This window comes from Coturnix japonica, chromosome 4 (genome assembly GCF_001577835.2).
Source record: "Coturnix japonica isolate 7356 chromosome 4, Coturnix japonica 2.1, whole genome shotgun sequence".
NCBI lineage: Eukaryota > Metazoa > Chordata > Aves > Galliformes > Phasianidae > Coturnix > Coturnix japonica.
The window spans coordinates 23,219,323-23,239,519 of record NC_029519.1 but is presented as its reverse complement, the minus strand read 5'-3'; positions in this window follow the sequence as shown (position 1 = coordinate 23,239,519).

Here is a 20,197-nt window from a genome sequence, read left to right as displayed (position 1 = left end):
AACAGTGAATGTATTTTAGTCTTGTGTTTAGTATTTATCTTGGCGTTTGCCAACTATATGACATTTAACAAGAGCAAGTGCTAGATTCTTCACCTGGGAAAGGATAACCTTGGCTAAATGTATATGCTGGGGTATGAGATACTGGAGAGCAGCCCTAATGAAAGGGTCAGGCTTGACATCAGGAGGAAGTTGCTCACCAGAGGGTGGTCAGGCATTGGAACAGGCTTTCCAGGGCAGTAGTCACAGCCCCAAGCTTCCAGATTACAAGAAGCATCTGGACAGTGCTATCGGATATGTCCTCTGATATTTGAGTTGTCCTCTGTGGAGACAGGAGTTGGACTTGATGATGCCATCGAACTTGGGATATTCTATGATTCTATATCATTTGAAGGAAAACACAGTGAAATTTATTAATTACTTTAACCACAGCAGAGCATTTGCTTATCATAAAAATCATTACATCCAAGATGCACTTTGTTTAGAAAAGATAGGAAACAGAAGCCTCGGGAATGTTTTGCCATCATTCATCACTGCTGTACAGGTAAGAAGTGCTATGAAGTTCTCTCAAGGGAGAATTCTTTACATCAGTATCTAAAAAAGGGAACAATAGCCTATGTTCTCAGGAGTTAAGTGCAGATTTTGATATAAAAATAACCAAAGTAAATACTTTATAAGATGTAAAATATGGAGATTCACCAACCTGCAACATAAGCTACTTTATATTGGTAACTTGAGCATCTCAGCATCACCTCAGAAATTACAAAGAGAAAAAAAGAACATAGACTCAATGACAAAACATCCCTTCTCTGCCACTGAATTGCAGATTTCTCCTAGGGAAAAAAAAAAAAAAAAAAAAAAAAAAAGGCCAAGATTTATGTCTTATGAGTACATATATATATTTAAATCAAGTATTAGAATGAACCAGCATGATCTGAAACAGTCACAGTAGTAGTGGCATGTAGTAAAACGTTTTAGCACATTGTTAAATATTACTGAAGAAACATAAGTCCAATATTATTTTTCTGTGTTCTGTATTGTCTAACTAGTCTCCAAACTTCTATGGGAAACACAAATTACAGAAAGAGAAAGCAAGTAGTGCTGCTGTTATGTTCTCATTTCTTCTGCCCCCAAATTTTTGTGAGACAATGTAACTGCCTCAACACTGGAGGCTGTTTCTATGACATTTTTTTTCTTTGTCCTTTAGTGCAGAAATAGGGGAACAGCCTCACCCTGGCAGGGGGAAGATTTCTCCAGACTCCTGTCAGTGCTGTCTCTCTCAGATAACTTAATGCACATGCAGTAACTATTTCAGTAGTGGCATGCGTTTACTATGTGCATGGTGTTAGTGCTTATGTTAGATTGTGGTAGGCGTAGTTCTTGCCAATTAGAATAGGCTGTTCCTGTGCAAAAGAGTTTGCAATCAAAACAAAGAAAGCAAAGAGGGAGGAAGGAGTACCATATCTTAATTTTCAGGTGGAAACTGGTGAGAGAGCTCATCATTTGCTTCAGATAGCTTGTGAAGACCTCAGTACAGGCAGTAACCTGGGTATCCTCAGTCCTAGTCCAACACTGTCGATTTAAGATCTTTCTTCCTCATTTTAAAAGTTGTTTAAAAACTTTCTACGCTAACTTTAATTTTCAAAAACTTCATGTGATGCTCCCATAGAGAAAAAAAATGTCTATTACTTTTTGCTTTATGTGTCTGGTGCCCATTATGCATACCCTGGCCAGTATTAATACCCTGCTCGTGTTAATGAAAATCTGAAGAGAGAATATTCAGAGAAGTGAAAGCAGTGTAGAACGGGTAAGATGTAGTCTTTTGCTACTATGCCAGGATAGCCCAACAAGTTTTCTCAGTACCAATACACAGTTTTAATTTGATTTCATTCAACAATGCTAATAAAAGAACACTCTAAGGCGAGAATTTAAAATGATTAATTACAGTGCTTTAAAAGATGAAAAGGAATCTGTGTGTGTCAGTCAACCTCAAGGGGCAAGGAATCATGAAAATGAAATGCACACAGGAATGAGTTTTCTATTGTCAATGATAAAAGTGATAATCGCCTTGAGTCAAAGCAAAATGACAGATGAAAGAAGCCTATAGAACATCGCCTGAGGGAGCTCCAGAGGCTGGCACTTGGTACCACATATACACATGCTAGACTGATATTTAATGAAGCTCTGGTTGACTCTATAATGAATGTTGAAGGCTCTCTGGAGCATCAAACATCATCTTACACTGCTAGAAGCAAATACTTTATTTTCATTTGGTAGTGGGGGTCAGGGGGCATTTTTTTTTGTATTACAAGTTTTCATCTCCTTCAATGAACAAACTGAATTTGAAAGAGAGAAAACATTTATTCATGAAGTAAAGAAAAATATGTACTTAAAATTTTTTGTATATATATAATCAAATATGAAATATAGCAGCAGTAATTCACTGTGTTAATGAGCAAAATTTAGACTGTTTAAGAAGTATCTATTATTTATGCTAGCCAGGGATTATCTGACCCTAGTGATATAAGGAGTAGCCACTGTATTTCTAAATCATGTTTGCATGGTCTGTGGTCAAGCAGCTGAAGGTGAAAAAGAAATTGAAATAAGTTCTCACCTGTGATTTAATAGGGATGTGGTGATTGTACCATATAAAGGTCTTCTGAAGACCTTTGGGACTGTGCAGCAAGATCAAGCCTGTAAATAACAGTTCAAGTTATACACTGGTAGTCATACTGAACCTCTGACAGGCAGAATTTCCTATCTTTTTTAATCTTAATCAAGTTTTCTGTGTGCCTTTTCTGACTCTCCAGAGACATTTTCTTGAAGTTAAAGTTAGTACATTTACATTTTGTTCAACTGATGGCCCAAAATGTGCCAGATTTGACTCTCTGCATTCTACCATTTCTTTCCAGCATACCAGTGTAATTTCAGGTAGAAACAATTTAGATATAATATGGCTTAATACAGCCCCAATCAACAACTGCTATTGCATACATCTGTAAGGCTTCAAATGTGATACCCCCTGTAGATGTAATTACAAATTCTCTCTCTCTCTTTTTGTTGTTGTTGTTGCATTGCCCAGGCATGCAGCATACTAATGACCCAAATAAAAAGGATTCTGAAAAAAAAAATAATGTTATTGGCAAGTGTCAATCCATGCTTGTTATAATGGGGGGAAAAAAAGCATAAAGGAAGGAAACATTGTGTAAGGACTAAGGCCTTAATTATAAACAGAGGCCTCCTTTTTCCACTACTGTTCAGCAGTTTGAAATAATAGTGAGAGTGGGAAGAAAGCACTGTATTAAGGTGTTAACTCAATCTTCAGAAAAAGTAGCAGAATTTTGTTTTGCTTTGATAATTGAGGAGGAGGTTTGTAATAGTTTCTGTAGGAAGCATTTCACCACTGGTCCTTTTTGGTACTTATTTTCTGAATTAAAAGAAGAGTTAATGAAAACCAGAAGCGATTTCAGAATAATTTTTAAGAGATGACTGGGTAGTATATCTGCTATATTATATAAAGTTTATGAATAAACAGGAAACTAGTCCCCCAACATTTAAAACAATAATGAGTATCTGAGAAAAAAATATTCCACTACAGAAAATGCTTTTTCAATATTTATTGTCATACTGAAGGAAAATGTAAAGTTACTTTCAGTTGCTAACAAATTATTTTTTAAAAAATCATCTTGAAGCTCAAAATTAGTATGATTCTTTTTTTTTTTTTTGCCCCAAAGTGGTCAGAAATAGCATTTTTTTCAAAAAATGAAGTGTGAGTGAAGACTATTCCAGTGGTTACATAAATCACATGTGGATATGTAAAATCAAGTGCAACCTACTCCTGTAGGTTTTTTGACAGTTTACTGAATGTATCACAGCAGAGACATCATGTATTTGTAGTGAGATACACATACCTATGAGTGTTTAATCTACAGGAGTACTTCTGACAAAAATAGAAGGAAAAATAGAATTTAAACAGGCAGTCTTTTTTCTTTTTTTAATCATTTTATGACTGAAAGATTTTTATATGCTCTTTGTGCTCGTTGTCAAAGATTCTAGGAAAAATTCCTGGGTTCAAGTGTTTTCCCATGAGGCAAACACTGAAAGCGTTGTTTTCATTGTTGATTCTGTAAATAAAATGACATATGATGAGACTTGTCCTAGAATAGAACTGTTGTGAAACCAGAACGTGAGGCCAGGGAAGAAGGTTCTGACACATCTGGGAGGTCATATCATTATGCTTTTTCAATAAGCCTAAACATGAAACAAGATTGGATTTCTAATCCAATCTAATCCAATCTTGTTGATGGCATAATATTTTTCCAACAGAGGAAAATATCTGTGCTTTAACTTCTCTCTGGTTATAACCAATAGAAAAGCTATCCCCAGTTGTCCTTTTCATAGGCATCCTTGGTATTCTTCTTTCCCTCCAAGGTACATCCATGACATTTTAATGGAGCATTCTCAGCAGTACCAATAAATATCTCCTCCCTTCTTTGACTTCATTTAATTTTATTTATACTTTTTATAGTCTGCACATCTATTATGTTGTGTAAAAGGTTCATCAAGGAACTGTCCTATAAAGAAACTGACCCATTATCAGGTTCTTTCTTTGTTTTAAAATTAAAAAAAATATATATTGATTGTGTTGATGACTTACTAGGTTAAGAGAAGCCGTGGTTCACAAAAACAGTGGCAGATAAGTTCCTGTTGACACATTCAAAAGCAATTGTTTTCTTTTAATACTGGTCCTGATAGAGTGAAAGAAAGAAAGAGAGGATCTAGTAAGATTATCTAATACAACTTTGTTAAATACTAATAAGCATGAGAAGTTAAAAAATATAATTCTTTAGTCTCTAATTCTGCTGTTGCTGGAAATTTTCTGGTCCAACACCATATTAGCTAAGAGTAGCAACTAGAATCAACATCCCCCTCAAACATCTTACTAATCTGCTACTGTATTTTAATTTTGTCAAGGTATTAGATGAGGATTAATCCACCATTTTCCCAGCAAAGACTAATTAGACATGGATCAGAAGAGCGTCAGTAAGTGTACTTACTTGCCATTACTTTTTTTTTTTTTTTTGAACAAATCTGTAAAAACAAAAGTCATGCCAGCTATATCTTATGCCTATTAAGAATTGCTTTCACTCATAGGTTTTCATTTGCTATTCTGACTAAATGTAGCAGCTTTGAACTACTGATAAAATACTTTTGAATCTTCTGCCAAAACTATTAATATTTTTCTGAGCAAATACCAGCTTGTCAGTGGTTGAGATTTGGGTTTTCATTTGCTCCAACTAATAGATTTACCTACCGCACACAGAGAACATACAAGAAGTCATACATATTGTTTTACATTAGATTTTTTGCTTAAGTAGCAAATATTTATAATGTTCTTCTAAAAAGGGCACAATTTCCTTTATCAAATAACATATTAATAGGACTAGAGTACAACACTGCTGGATCTTAAAACACTATTCATAATCTGAATTGCAGTATGCTATTTTTGAAAACACAAACATTTCTAGGCATTGAACTCATTTGAGAAATGATGTAGAGAATGAAGAAAAAAGTCAGAGTTGCTGCCATAACATGGATATATTTCATTTCTGGCTTATGTATAATTTGCATTAAACTGCTATGGATCCAGTATCTTATTCTAGCCCACCTTGTCAACTCCCTCATACTGCTCCTCACGAGGATAATGCTGCAAGCATGGCACTGTCAGAAATATCTTCAGCATTTGAGTGCCCTTTTACAGAAAGCATCCAGCACCCACTCCCCAAACATTATTTAATTTTTTTAGCCAGTGCTGAGCTCTGGGCATGTTTTCTGCATTGGGCACTGGCCGGAATTACAGCACATTTTACTCTTCTTTACGGGACATTGCATTTCCTCCTGTGAATATATGCAACATGGAATTCCTTCTTTGCTATCCCAAGTCCTAACAGTTATTTACCAAATTATAGTCTTTTCTACATCAGTAGCTAAGAGCTACTTTATTTTTTTTATTTTTGTCCAAAACAGAATGGATGTGCCCTGTAACAGACACTTAATGCCTTTGCCTTGCTTCTGCACATGAAGCTGTGAGTGTGTATTCCTTAGAGCTGTGATTCCTTCTATCTTCCCTGGCATGGGACTGTGCCCAGGTGGGACCAACCATGACCAATGAAGTAATTGCAGAGGTTTTCAAAACACTATCTCCTCTCTGGAGAAGAGGTGATGCTGCTTTGGGAATGATTCTTCCTGCCTACTGGCATAGTGCAGTGGTTCAACACAAGTGCCTGGAGCAGGATTAGTGAAAAGTTTTGTAAGAGTCTGCCAGGTGAATTCAGGATCATGGCTAAATTAATAATGTTCATTTCTCCTGACATGCAAGAATTTTACTAGATCTTATTTCTCTTTTCTGTTATTCTAATGTTGCATAACTTCTGCTGGAGGCAGTGACTAAACTCGCAGGAAAGAAAGCATTCTTCCCAAGAGAAGATGATATGCAATAACAATATAAAATATTTGGAGTACAACCAGGAGGAGCTACAGCATAACAAAATGTGTAATCTATCAGCCAGGATGAAGAAATACAGCCTGCTGCATGTATATATAAATATATATTTTTAAGAAGTGAAACATATCTGAAGAACAGAAATTTCAGACTCTCTGGAACAGCAGGGTCAAATAATAAGCTCAAGGAAAGTATATTTCTTGAGGTTTATATGAATTAAGGAAGCAAGAAAAATATCTGTAACATTGACAAACTTATATAAGATTTTAAATTAGAATGACACTCAGAAGAAATGTGCTTCAGTGACTGCCTTGCAGTGAGTTTTCTGTATATATTTGCTCAGTTTGTAAGTAACTGATAGCTTTTTTTGTCCTCTTAACACCTTTTCATGCTGTGACTGAATCATGACATTCAGGCTGTGGTCTTGTTTTCTCCAGTAGCAGCACTGAGGCATTTGAAGATGCTCTGTGATCTGCAGTCACATCTGCAGACATCCTCTGTCACCAGATAAAGCCTGTACCGTTGGGGAAATCATATTGCCAATGGCTATTTTCTTCAGTGTGGAGCTAATGGACCTTGGGAATATAGATGCTGATAAGAAACAGGAATGGAGGGAAGCATCTGGGCATTGGGAAGGTGGTTGGGTTGCAGTCAAGTGGCAGTAGGCACAGGTCTTGTGAGTTGAGCTCCATTCGAGGTGCACAGTTCAGAAGGAACACGCTCATGCAGAGGAAATGAAGCCCTAGGAGACCGTTTTCTAATATCCTTAATTTGGTGTGAATTTAAGGAGCTGCATCACTCTTATTTTAAATCAAAATCAAATGTTTATTTGATGTTGCTTTTTAATTGTATTTGAATTGCAAAGTGCCCTGTGATATGCTTTGTTAAGAATACTGCACATTAGTATTAATATTGTTAGCAACAATAGTGATCAAAGCTTTTTTCTCAAAATAGCAATGCATGCTATGTTATTCAAATGTGAATGCAAAATCTCATGTGTAAATGCATGCTCTGACTGCAGTGCAAGACATTATCTGTCCCTGACATTTTCATAAAGACAGAAGTAAAACATGAATAGTGCCTTGTAGCATTGTAACATATTGAGAAACAGCAGATATCCAAATGCATTCACAAAAGTTTGCATCCCAGACTAAATTAAAATAAACTAACTTGAAACCCTCCTCATTTCAAGATAGGAAAAGGTCATACTTAAACAAACATATATTTTTATATGCATGAGAAACAAAACATATATGAGCCCTTCTAGTGGGATGTAGAACAAGAAAAAGCTTCTGAGAATTGATACTCTATTCAGGCAAATGATATGTGTGAAGAAAGAAGCTGCTCATTTTCCAGTCTCCTAAGGGAACAAGTTTTAGATAATTATATGACAAAAAGACCTTTTAGGATCTGTGAAAAACACTCTGAAATGTCAAATGCATAGAAGCCACGTTTCACTTGTAATAATAAAAGCAACACATTGTATAACCTTTCTAGAAATAAATTTGCTAAATACATTAGCTTAATTTTACAGCACTGCAAATGCCTATTGTACTGTACTGTTAGAGAGCTGTGCTAGAAAAATAACGGTGTCTTGTATGTCAGTATATTCTGGGATGGCTAAGGATTGTCTATGGAAAGAAAATGGTAGCAGAGCATATTTTGAGGATGCCATATAGCAGCCAGTCTGGGGATAATTTTGAAGGGGGGCTGACCAACTGGGAAGCTTTTGCATTTTCCACTTTAAATATGAATAGACTATGAAAGAGGGGGGGAAAAAAAAAATAAAAAAAAAAAAATATCTGGGAGGATGGGAGAAGCAAAGTATTATGGGTATTTTTATAAGCATGAGACTGCATTCTCAGCCTTTTTTTTTGAGGTAGAACAGTGCCTGGTTTGCAGACTACCAGACAGGCCACTGGGAGAGTCTCAGGAACATCAGAAGCTGAAACTCACTGCCCCTTGTGCAATATCACTGTCAGAAAGGTATGGCACTTTCCAACTTTGCCTTGCAGAGCTGAGCAGCAGTTCATTAGAAAGCTTAAAATCTTCATATTTTGACTTAAAGCTATCAGTTCAAGCACCCATTAAATATCCAGGACTATTGTCAAGTTTTCTATGAAGAATTGTATGAAGGGGGTTCATTTACTCAATGTGCAATGTGCTCCATTATATAGGAAGTATACTGAAGCAGATAAAATTAAAAACAAATTTTTCATGGTGTGGAACAGGGTTTACAGTGTGTAATAAATCTGTACACAACATTCTGGGATGTGCTCACTGATATTATGTAATTGCTGTGTATGTTTTACTTGTAAGGGTATTGTTTTTCAGATAAAGCCTTTTCTAGAAGTAGGAGCTGTGGCTTCATCTCAGGACTGTCTGTCCCAAATTCTCCCCAGCCCAGGTTCTCAGTGACAAAAAATTATCATTTTAAAGCAAGGAAATTTTATTTGACAAACATGATGAAGCATAAATTGCACATCAGAAGCTGAGTCTGTGAATAACTTGTTATGTAGATGCTGAGCCATTGTTGAGCTTCATTTTGGAGAAGATATGGACCACTGGTTTTCCTATTTTTACTTTTAATTATTTATTTTGTTGCTTTTGTTTCTTAATAAACAATGGATGACAAATGTTCTTTTTCCTGTCTTAGAAAGAGTTAGTAGTATCTGTTTTCTGCCTCAGCATTTATACAAATCAGAGGAGAAACAAACTTAAAATAGCATTAGCTTTATTATTTTAGGATTTGGACTTAGAGATCTTCTATACCAATAAGACTGTCTCTTTTCTGCATATTTCTTTCTGACTTGATATTCATGTGATACCATACTTATGTGCAACTGCAGATATGCCAGTTGCTTTTGTTCTCTTCTATCCACCAGCGCTGCAAAAGTCTGTGGAGTGGGGGCAAGAAAACAAAGCAGACCTGTCTGACCACTTGGAAACTTTCTAGTGTGAATATAGCTGCCAATTCTGACACCGCCAGGGAGAAAGACAACTTCAAAATGTGTTATGTCTGGCTGGGATGAGAGCCAGGTTATTAACAGGATGACTTGTTTTGTGAGAGTAAGTGAAAAATTCAATACCACCTATGCTTTCAGTTCCCTCACTCAGTTCTGATGTTTGGAGACTTTGAACTGATATTTGATTATTTATGAATGTATAATAACCAAATAGCTGCATTAAATTGAGAGACGTTAACTTCATTGTTGACATAAAGGCTCCACAACTTTTTTTTTTTTTTTTGTAATGCACATGAATGACAAGCTGCTGATAAAAATAAATACTTCGTGACAAGAGAAGAAACATGACTTGAGGGTGTCAGTGTTGGAATGAGTATCACAGAGGTCTTCCATCACAGCTGTTAAATGTAGAATGGCATCTAAAACTCCAGAGCTCAATAAATGGCCATTATATAGACTGTATCTGTAATCAAGGCATGCTATCTGTAGGGTACATGTATAAGGGCAAAATATTTCTAATATCTGAAATGTACCGCATCTAAACCTCTGCTTTCAGACAACAGTGCATTACTTTCAAACAGTATGTTTTCCTAAGTCAATTTTCTTCTTATCTTTGTTGCATTATTTTCACACTGTGTATCTAACACATTGTTATTAACCCATCCTTTCTGATTTTTTATTTTTATTTTTATTTATTTATTTAGTTAGTTAGTTAGTTAGATTCATGTAGGAAATGGCAGCTTTAAAAAAAAAAAAAATCCATATGAGTATCCTGTAAATGGTATATATATGTACAACAGGATGGCAGAACAACTGGCATTACAAATAAGAAATGATGCCAGGTAGCAAAATTTCCCTTTAGCTTTCATGTCATAAAATTACATCTAATAGTGATGTTTCCTTTGTATAAATAACCAAGAATTCATTTCTCTTCTTCAGTGGAAAGTAATGAATTTGAAGTAATGTGTCACACTACTATTTACAGTGTGTTTTGTTTGTATCATTTTTCCATCCCTACCAGTATGTTATACACAAATGCTGAACTTTCTTTGCAGTTTGTGACTGTTTTGAAAATATCTCCTTCTTGGTCTGGTTAATTACTCTTTATCCAGTGCCATAGTTTTTAATCCTCCACTCCTTTGCATAGATATATTTGTTTTAAACTTTAATGAAGATTTATTGGAAGTTTAGATCTTTTTTTTATTATTTTACAAATTACGTTCTATCTTTCATAAAATTTGAAGAGACTTATATGGGATTTGTATTATTAATGCTGTTTTTATCATCAGTGTCATTAATTTTACCTGTTTACTTTTACTGGTATAATTTTTTCTTATATGAGCCACCAACTTACAAAACATTAAAAATTCATTGCAGTGCATGAATGGCAAGAAAAGTAACATGGCATCAGTTGTAGCCTTCATATCTCTAAGGCCTAATGCTTCCTCTTCTTAAAGTGACAAATGCAAAGAAATATCACCTAAATGTACATTTTTCTTAAATGAATATTAATATTCCAGATGTGGAGAAATGAGTGAATTTAAGTAAGTTTGTAATCTTATATTGCATGCTGAAATTTTGTAAAGTTAAATCTGTAAGTTTGATAACCAAAGGAAACCTTGTGGAGTGATAATAAGTGCCACTAGTGGAAACCCATTAGAAATGAAAAGAGAAATATAAACAGAAATCTTGCTGACCAGTTTTTTGTTTTTTTTTTTTCTTTTCACTTTCTGCCTCCTCTTGAAGTCTGTTATTGCAAGAATATGCAAAGTATAACTTTGTGCTATATATTTGGTGCCAGCAGCACACTACAAACATCTAGTTCTAAAATTACAATTATGTTTTCGCTACAGATTTCTCTGCTCTCTATTTTACATCCTATGTCCTGGAACACAAGACTAATATAAATACAAACTGTATAGTTTTACTGTAGAAGCTGTTCTTTTTCATATACATGTCTAGTGTATGCCTTATCCTGCAACTACCCGTAATTCCCTTAACAATATCAATAGTATCCTGTGTCAGGAAGCTTGCAAGTTCATTACACACTGTGCCTAATTCTGGGAAACTGAAATTAGTTTAAAATTTAAAATGAAAAGGAAGGAGTATCTAAAAACTCCCCAAACAAATACAAACAGAAATGGATCAATCTAACAATTGGCTTATTTCCTACTAAATAGTTCTCCAGCTATTTCTTTGTGCATTACAAGGTTGTTAATACTTAAGTGGTATTTGGGTGCTCTTTCAGGAAATTTGCTTCAAAAAACTCAAATAAGACCTTAGTGTTATTAATAATTTGTTGTGATGTTTGGCAACATATGTTTGGCAAAGAACAGGAGTAATAAGCTTTGAAGTGTATGTGTGTTTTGAGAGGGGATTTTTCACAGGTGCTGAAGCTGCATGGGTCTCAGATGTTCTTAAAGATCTAAGACAACACAATATCTCTCCAAACCATTAAAGTTTGAAAAGCAAGTGAACAGATGTTCAGTCCTTTCATTTAATATTTCAAGCAGCTGTGTAACTTCACCATGTTGAATATTTTTTTTCACCCCCTCCTCCCCACCCCCCTTCCTTTTATTTTTTATTTTTTCCCTCTCCTAACATTTAAAAACGAAACTGGGTTTAAGGTCAAGCCTGATGACAGCCTGAGCTGGTTCTGACAGCTGTTTAAATGTTTGTGACATCTGCCTCAGAAGCTGGGACTCGTGTCTCTCTTCTGCCTGAACTGCTGCACAACAGCTTTGTCATTTCTCCAGGCAGCTTCCTTTGGTGAACGACTCAAGGTGCAGGAAGCTGCTAAAAGTTTCTGAGTTGTCAGTTGTGTACTCTTAACTGCTTCATGGTCTTTTCATCAGGACACGCAGGAATAGAGATTTAAACCCTTCCATTTTATTAGTACTTAGGAAGAAAAGCAAACATTCCAAAAGGTATCCCTGACCAAGTCACAGGCACATTTTGCTTCTTTTGAAGAGATCCATTATCACATTTGTGCCAATAGGTGGCTAATTTTGCAAAATACTCAGTCACAACACGACATTGTCCTTTCTTCACTCAAAAGCTAGTAACTAAACTGCCTCTCAAACTGCATCTCTCCATACAGCATGCAGTGTGAGCAGACGCCTGCAGCAATCCTGGCAGCTTGCTGATTATTCCTTAACATGGGGATCATCTGTTTCTGTATTTAATTCTCAAATGCATCTCAAGAAGGCAGGCTTCAACAGACAAAACCTCAGCAGACAAAAAAATCAAAGGAGAACTCTAAGAGGAGGAAGAGCTGGAAAGACCTAACTCCTCACGTACTTAACTTCAGCAACACAACTCTGGGAAGGCTTGAAAGTGCCCCAGAAACAATCTTGTTAAATTGTCTTTCGGTCTGAAAGTCATTTCTTGTCTTCCTGCAGGAAGTTTGAATGGACAGCTTGTGTTATGTCGCCATTGAAAGACAAACATCTTTCTGGGTGTTTAGCAAATTGCTATTGAAGGTTGGGCATTGTGCTCATCATTTGCTTCTATGTTACACTGCAGGGTAACTTTCTCAATGATACATACAAAATTTTTTTTAGTGTAGAAATTGTACGCTATGCACCTGTATGAATGGTATATTTCTTGCAAGAGAGTTGCAATTTGACATGGGGTAGTAGAAGAAGCTGGCATTATTTTTTTGCAGCATCTAGTTCCCTAAATCTATAACCATCCAGCACAGGGGAGCAATCAAAAGTCCATCATCTGCAAGGAGAAATTATCCAGAAATACTTCTACAGTGTGAAGTATTCTACAATTATTTACTTATTTAATGTTTTATTTTCTGTTTAGTCCTTTGAAGATTTCATGTATGAACTGGCTAAAGCTTTGCTGTCCTCTTATTTGTTTTTCTTATGAATTTCTTTGTCTGATGTAATCAATTTATTTTATCATGGATGGGATCTTATGTGCTCTGAACTCTATATTTTCTGTGTGAGCTACTGTCATCACTTTCTTCAGCACTGATGTGTTTCACGAGAATTGATGCCGCTATTACTTATGTCGTCAGTTGTTTTCTGTATGCCCATAAGGTTTCCAAGCAGTCTTTGTTCTTTTGTTGCAACACTTTACTCACTGACCTTATTCCAAAAGGTAAGCAGTGAAACTTGTTTCTGCCCCAGGGTGTACTGAAAGTGCACAGTTAATATCATTCTACATCTAATCTGACTTGACAGTATCCATCCTTCCTACCAGGATTACTCTTAGCTGGCTGGTTGGCTCTCACAATTTGCTATCACAGCTTAGTCTTATTGAAACCACTACAATTCAGGTACATCTAGAATCCACCTTTTTATTTATTTATTTATTTTTTCCAATGTGATGCTGTTAGCACACAGACTGTATATTCCCTTGTTCCCTTAGCTGTTGCTTTGAAAAGCTCTGTCACTGCAAAAATAAATTTTACAGCTGGGTGTGACAAGAATGGATGAAGAATGCAGATATATATGTGATCCTCTTTCAGGTATTCTGCTAACTCTTTGAAGACTTCTGGGTTTTTGTGGTGAGTATTCTGTGATATTTCTTGTCTGCTTTGCCTCAAAACCTTCCACAGCAAAGGGTCAAAAATTGCTTTTTCTTCATCCATTTCCCTTGTTAAGGTGACTTCAGAGTTTTCTCTGGGACTCCATTACAGCTCAGGTAGTTCAGTTTCTTTATCCAGACTAGGAAACAGTGTTTATTTTAAAAGGTGAACCGCAACTCCTGTGCTTATCTTGAACCCTTTATGAACACTTCTTGGAGCACTTTCTGCATGTGCTGTAGGGTTTGTTCTATTTTATGATACTACATCTACAAGATTAGTCACATCTGAGTTCAGCCAGGGATTTGTGACTTTTTCCCTGGGGTCTATTTCTTGTTTTGAAAAGCAAGAGTAGTGGTTACACATGGTGCATTTGTGGCAGAAAATTTGCACAAACTCAGAGTAATGTTTCTTTTGATGTGAGAGGTGTGCAGGTTTTTTTGCTGTGACTCAAGGATTCTTAGGTCCTCCCCACATTTTTGCATGCCATAGGATGTTGTGCAAATTTAAAATATTAGCAGACCTGCTCTCTGTGTGGAACGTCAACTCTGCAGATTATCTCTTTCTGCACACCCAAATCAGCCTTCGTCTGACACCTTTATGCAAGTGATTTATCAGTGACACCTAACACAGTTCTATCCCTATGCATATCATTCTTAGTGTTTTCTGACTAATAATTTCATGCATTTTGCTTCAGCTCTATTACATGCTTTCCCATCTGCTCCTCTTCTTGGTTCCAGTGAGAACAGAACTGATATCATTCAAACACAAGTTTTTTTGTTTGTTTTCACAGATCACAGTATTTCTGATGCATTGTTAGAGCATCCTCTGGCATAGGAGATTTTTCAGTTTCTTCCTTTGACACTGTTGTGTTCTAAACCCCAGGATCTCCTGATATGGCTATTTATTTCAGTACAGTGGCTATTTTAAGATGATTATCTGCTTCTCCTTTCAGTTTGTTACCAACATGTTCAACATGGGCATAGAATCATACAATGGCTTAGGGGGCATTAAAGATCATCTAGTTCCAAGTCTCTACCATGGGAAGGGTTGCCATCTGCTAGATCAGAGTGCCCAGGATCACATCCAACCTGATCTTGTATACCTTCAGTGATGGAGCATCCACAACCTCCCTGTGTGACCTGTTTCAGTGCTTTACCACCCTCTGAGTAAAAAACTTCTTGCTAACATCTAACCTAAATCCACCCTTTTATTTTAAAACCATTCTCCCTTGTTCTATCCCTGCATGGGAGATATAGAACAGGAGATGACTTACCATTCCTGCTGCTCTGTACTTTTCCATTCTTGCTTTCCAGAAAGAATCATAAGAACCTATGAGTTGGAAGGGGCCTTTCACAGGTCATCTGGTCCAACTCCCCTGCAATGAACAGGGACATCTACAATTAGATAAGTTACTCAGAGCCTGGCCCAGCCTGACCTTTAGTGTTTCCAGGGTTAGAGTACCCACTACCTTTCCAGACGGCCCACTCTAGTGTTTCACTACCCTTACTGTAAAATACTTTTTTCTTATATACAATCTAAATCTCCCCTCTTTTAGTTTAAAATTATTTCTCCTTGTCCTTTCACAATAGACTGCTAAAAAATCTGTCCCATTCTTTCTCATAGCCCTCCTTTAGATACTGAAAGGTTTTCACCAGGTTTCCCAGAACCTTCACTTCTCCAGGCTCAACAGTCCCAGCTCTCTCAGCCTGTCCTTGCAAGGGAGGTGTTCCATCCCTCATTTTTTCTGCCCTCCTCTGGACAAGCTCCAGCAGATTGATGTCTCTGCTGTTCTGAGTACTCCGCATCTGGACTCAGTACTCCAGGGGAGGTCTCACCAGCACAGAGTAGAGGGCAGGATCACCTCATCTGAATGCTGGCCATGCTTCTTTTGATGCAGCCCAGGATATGGTTGACTTTCTGTGCTGTAAGGCCCAAATCCAGCTTTCCATCCATCAGTACCTCCCACATGCTTTTTGGCAGGGCTGTGGCCTATCCTTACATCCCTTAGCTTGTACTGATAGTGGGGTTGGCACAACCTAAGTGCAAGACTTTGCCCTTAACTTTGTTGAACATCATGAGGTTCGCCAGGTCTTACTGCTTAAGCATGTGTAGGTCATAGCAGACTTGCTCTCTGTCTAGCTGGTGATCCTTCTGTTACCTTCTTTTTCTCAGGAACACTCACATCAATATCACTAATATAAAGTCTGAACTCTATTTTAGGGTAATAATAATGACTCCTATGAAAGCTCCAGCTAGCAGTCTCTTAGCTGCTATCAGACTCAGGAGATGCACAGCATCTTTTTAGGGATTATACATAAGTACATCTAGAGAGACCATATCGGTGTAAAAAGCTGATCTGCCTTGACCTACAAGCTACAACTCTAAAGTTAACCATGTCTCTAATGCTTAAAGCATGCATAAGCACCTTCTAGAAATTAACTTTGGTTTAAAGATTATTTGGTAGAGAAAAAACAACATCTAGTAATGATACACAGCACTGAAGTTTCCTTTATCTGCCATTGACAAGATTGATATAAGTAGGCAACACCCATAAATAAATGTAAACATATTTGTGAAATAACCCTGTGAAATTGAGTTCCTTGCTGTTGGTTTTCTCCCAGTATTCCAATACTTAAGCATGTCTTTAAAGGAAAAATTGACACTTAACAGTTGAGGCTGGAAAGACAAAACTGGTACACTAGAAACACACTTTTGCTTCCTCTTATACTGTCCTTTCAAAAGAGAGATAGAAAAGAAATTGACATAGCAAATAATTGGGAGAAGCAAACAAAATGTAGAAGAAATGCTTTATCAGTGGATCTGGGCTTTCTGGATGTACTTAGGACATTCTTCTCTACTAACAAGTCAAGCTGGGTTTTGTATGGAAGTATGATTAATTAATTTTTGAAAAAAAGTTCTTAAATATTTAAGTATTTATGAGAATATTTCCTATTGTAAGATCTATGACACACCTGCTGAAACCCCAGGGCAATTTCTAGTTGTAGATCTGTAAAAAACAAAAAACAAAACAAAACAAAAACAAACAAACAAACAAAACAAGCCCTACCTGCTCTCTCCAAAACCAACCAACCAAACAACAGCAACAATAACAACAACAACAACAAAAACAACCAAACAGAAAACATAACTAAAACCCATTGATTTCTTCCCCAGCTGTGTATTCCTCTAATTTCATAATTAGAAGACCATTTAAGGAACATTGTACACATAGGCTAGACTGAGCTGTGACTTGTATTAAGAAATAAATGGTCATTGCAAGGAGAAAGGAATCCTGATTTAAAGCATTGCTTCTGAAGGAAGGTCATGAATTCATCATTTCTAACTATCATTTCAAGATATGGCACTCTGGGTTTTGTTGAATTGTTCCCACGGTCTGTGATTCATTCTGTGGTGAAACTGTTGTCATGAAAGTGTTGACATAATACTGTAATGATGACATCTACCAATAGCTGGGTTGTTTATGCAGAAAGAACTGTTACTGATCTTTTTCTTTCCTATCACCATGACCCCAAATTTGCTAACTCAACTTTTAATTACAAAACAGGATGCCAGAATAAGGAGTAATTGCAAACATAATTCCTAAGCTTCTTCTTTGTTTTGCACACGTCCTGTCACTCATTTCTTACCAATTGCTAAGATAAATCAATTGTTTCTAACAGTGCCACCTGGTGATGCCTGCTATAGTTATAATATATATTTGCTACAGATCTAAAATAAATATATTATTTTCTCTGGTGCTTGCTTATCAGTTTGTGCTCAAGAAATGCTTTGAAGTTTTCTGTTTAAATTAGGTGACATTTTATAGCTTTTGCAATTAAATTTGGTCTCTGACTAACAAATTGACTTTCTTTTCTATATTAAATTATTCAAATTTTTATAAGTGCCAGTTATTTATTATTATGTGTTGGGGACTGTGCACATATAAAAGTGTGCACTTTTTTTTTTTTTTTTTCCCCTACCTTGTATATTCCTACCTAGAAGTAAATCACAGCTGAAACCTCTAAATTTATCCGAACAGCATGTATCCCAGCTGTGTGAATGGGTCACTCTAAATGATCAAGGTTTTACAGGACCTCAGAGTGGGGCTAAGTTCCACAGTTAAGAAATGAGTCCAATAATACATTTCCAAGAAAGTAGTGCAGTTTTCCTTAATCATAATAACTTTAGTTTGAAGCATAATGTCGAACTATATGGTTCTAAAAACCATGACTGTAATCTCAAGACAAATTAAGGGATAGCAGTTCAGTGAGTAATTCGGTACCTGACACTTGCTCTTAAAAGTAAAAATATATATATATTCTTTTTCTTTTTTTTCCCCCCATTTCTCTTTTGATGTTATCTTGCAATCTAGAAGACATTTCTACAGCTATAGTCAGGCATGTATACTTAGAAAAGATTTGCTTTTGGGTTACTACTAGGCAATAAGTGAAATAATGTATTCACAAACATGATCATTATCTCCAGCAATTTGACACAACAATGTTTGCACCAGACTTTCTTTGCTTTTCCATTTACTATGTGGAAGCTGCTTTTTGTGAGGATGAAAGTTTAGGTAAGAGTAATTCACGTAAATATGGATGTATGAGCATGCAAAGATAAGTGTTTATATGCAAACAAGTGTGTACAAACAAGTATGTTTATAAGAGGACTTTTAGTTGATGTTTTCTTTGTTGTTGTTTGTTTGTTTTGAACTCTTTTTCAATGCAAATATGGCAAGAATGAAATGAAAGTGAAGTCTGTTAAGTAGGAATAAATTATTGTTCTTTTTCATACTTGCTATTCTAAAATATTGAGCTAACATACACATTTAAATGTGATCCAAAGCCCAGAAATCTAAATACTTGTTACTTTCTGAAGAATTTAAGTCATTTATTGACTGAAATATGTTGTAAGTTTCAATATAACAAAAAAAAAAAAAAAAGACAAAAAAACTGCAGTATGGTTCTCAAATACTAGTGAGGCATTTCTGAATGGTTAAGTCATGACCCCAACACATTTGAAAACTGCTATTTGAATAATCACAGCAAATTAAAACAGTTGTATAAAAAGCATGAGCAAATTAGAGACAGACAACGACCTGCAAAAAGGAAGATAAGCATAACAAGAATTATGAAAGTGACCATAACAATTGTTTATGTCCAGTAGCAGCAGCTTAAGACTTTTTTATTTCATGTTTGTACAGACAGTTGTTCAAGTTGTATTCATGGTACTTCTAATTACCAATTTGGAGAAAAACAGAATAGATTTTTTTGACTGCTAGGACATAAAACAAGTTCTATTTGTTGCCCATTTGTACAACAAAGGTATGCAGAAATGTGAATCAGTGGTAATAATAGAACTCCATGATTATTTCCAGAACAGATTTCCTGCTTCCCCTATAGCCAGAATTTCTTTGTGCTAGTACTAGTTCACATTAGGAACTGGTGACTTGGAAAATCACTGAATTAGGTGATCAGTTAATTAACATATGGATTGATATATAGAGAGTATTTCACGCACTTTTTATGTAGATAAAAACTACAGTTAAGCAGTACAAGCAGAAGTTGTATGAGTCAACATCAAGAAAACTTATTTAAAATAAGCAACGAAACACAAAAAGAAGGCATTTGTGCAGTGAAAGGAAATATTAGAGATTTTATTTTGATGTAGCTAAACTTTAACAAAGCTAATGGTAAAACTAAGCTATCATACCAATAGGAATTGCATCCTCATATTTCAAAGATTAACCATTTTTTGTAAAATCTGTTTGAAAGCAGACCCTGTAATGAAATGACCAGAGAGAATCCCTGCACTGTAATGGAAATATTAAAGAAAATACGCCTATATTAAAATAGTATGTTTCATATTAACGTGCAATCTAATTGAGATAACATATGATAGATGACAGATACTTTCTGAATTGAGGCAACCTCCCACCCACAGAATTAGCATACATTTTTACCTCAGAGTTGAGCAGAAATGATGAGGAATAAGGAACATTACAGCTGTGAATGGTCTTAGCTACTTCCTTGTTGAGCACTCTTGAGAAACCAATAATAAAATAAAACACAAAAACCTTTCACACATTTGGAAATCCCACACTTATTTTGTTTGGGAGAATACAAAATGCTGCTGTGTAATGTTTTAATGTTTTTCATTCTACTTTTTCTGCTTTATGTTTGTGTTGGC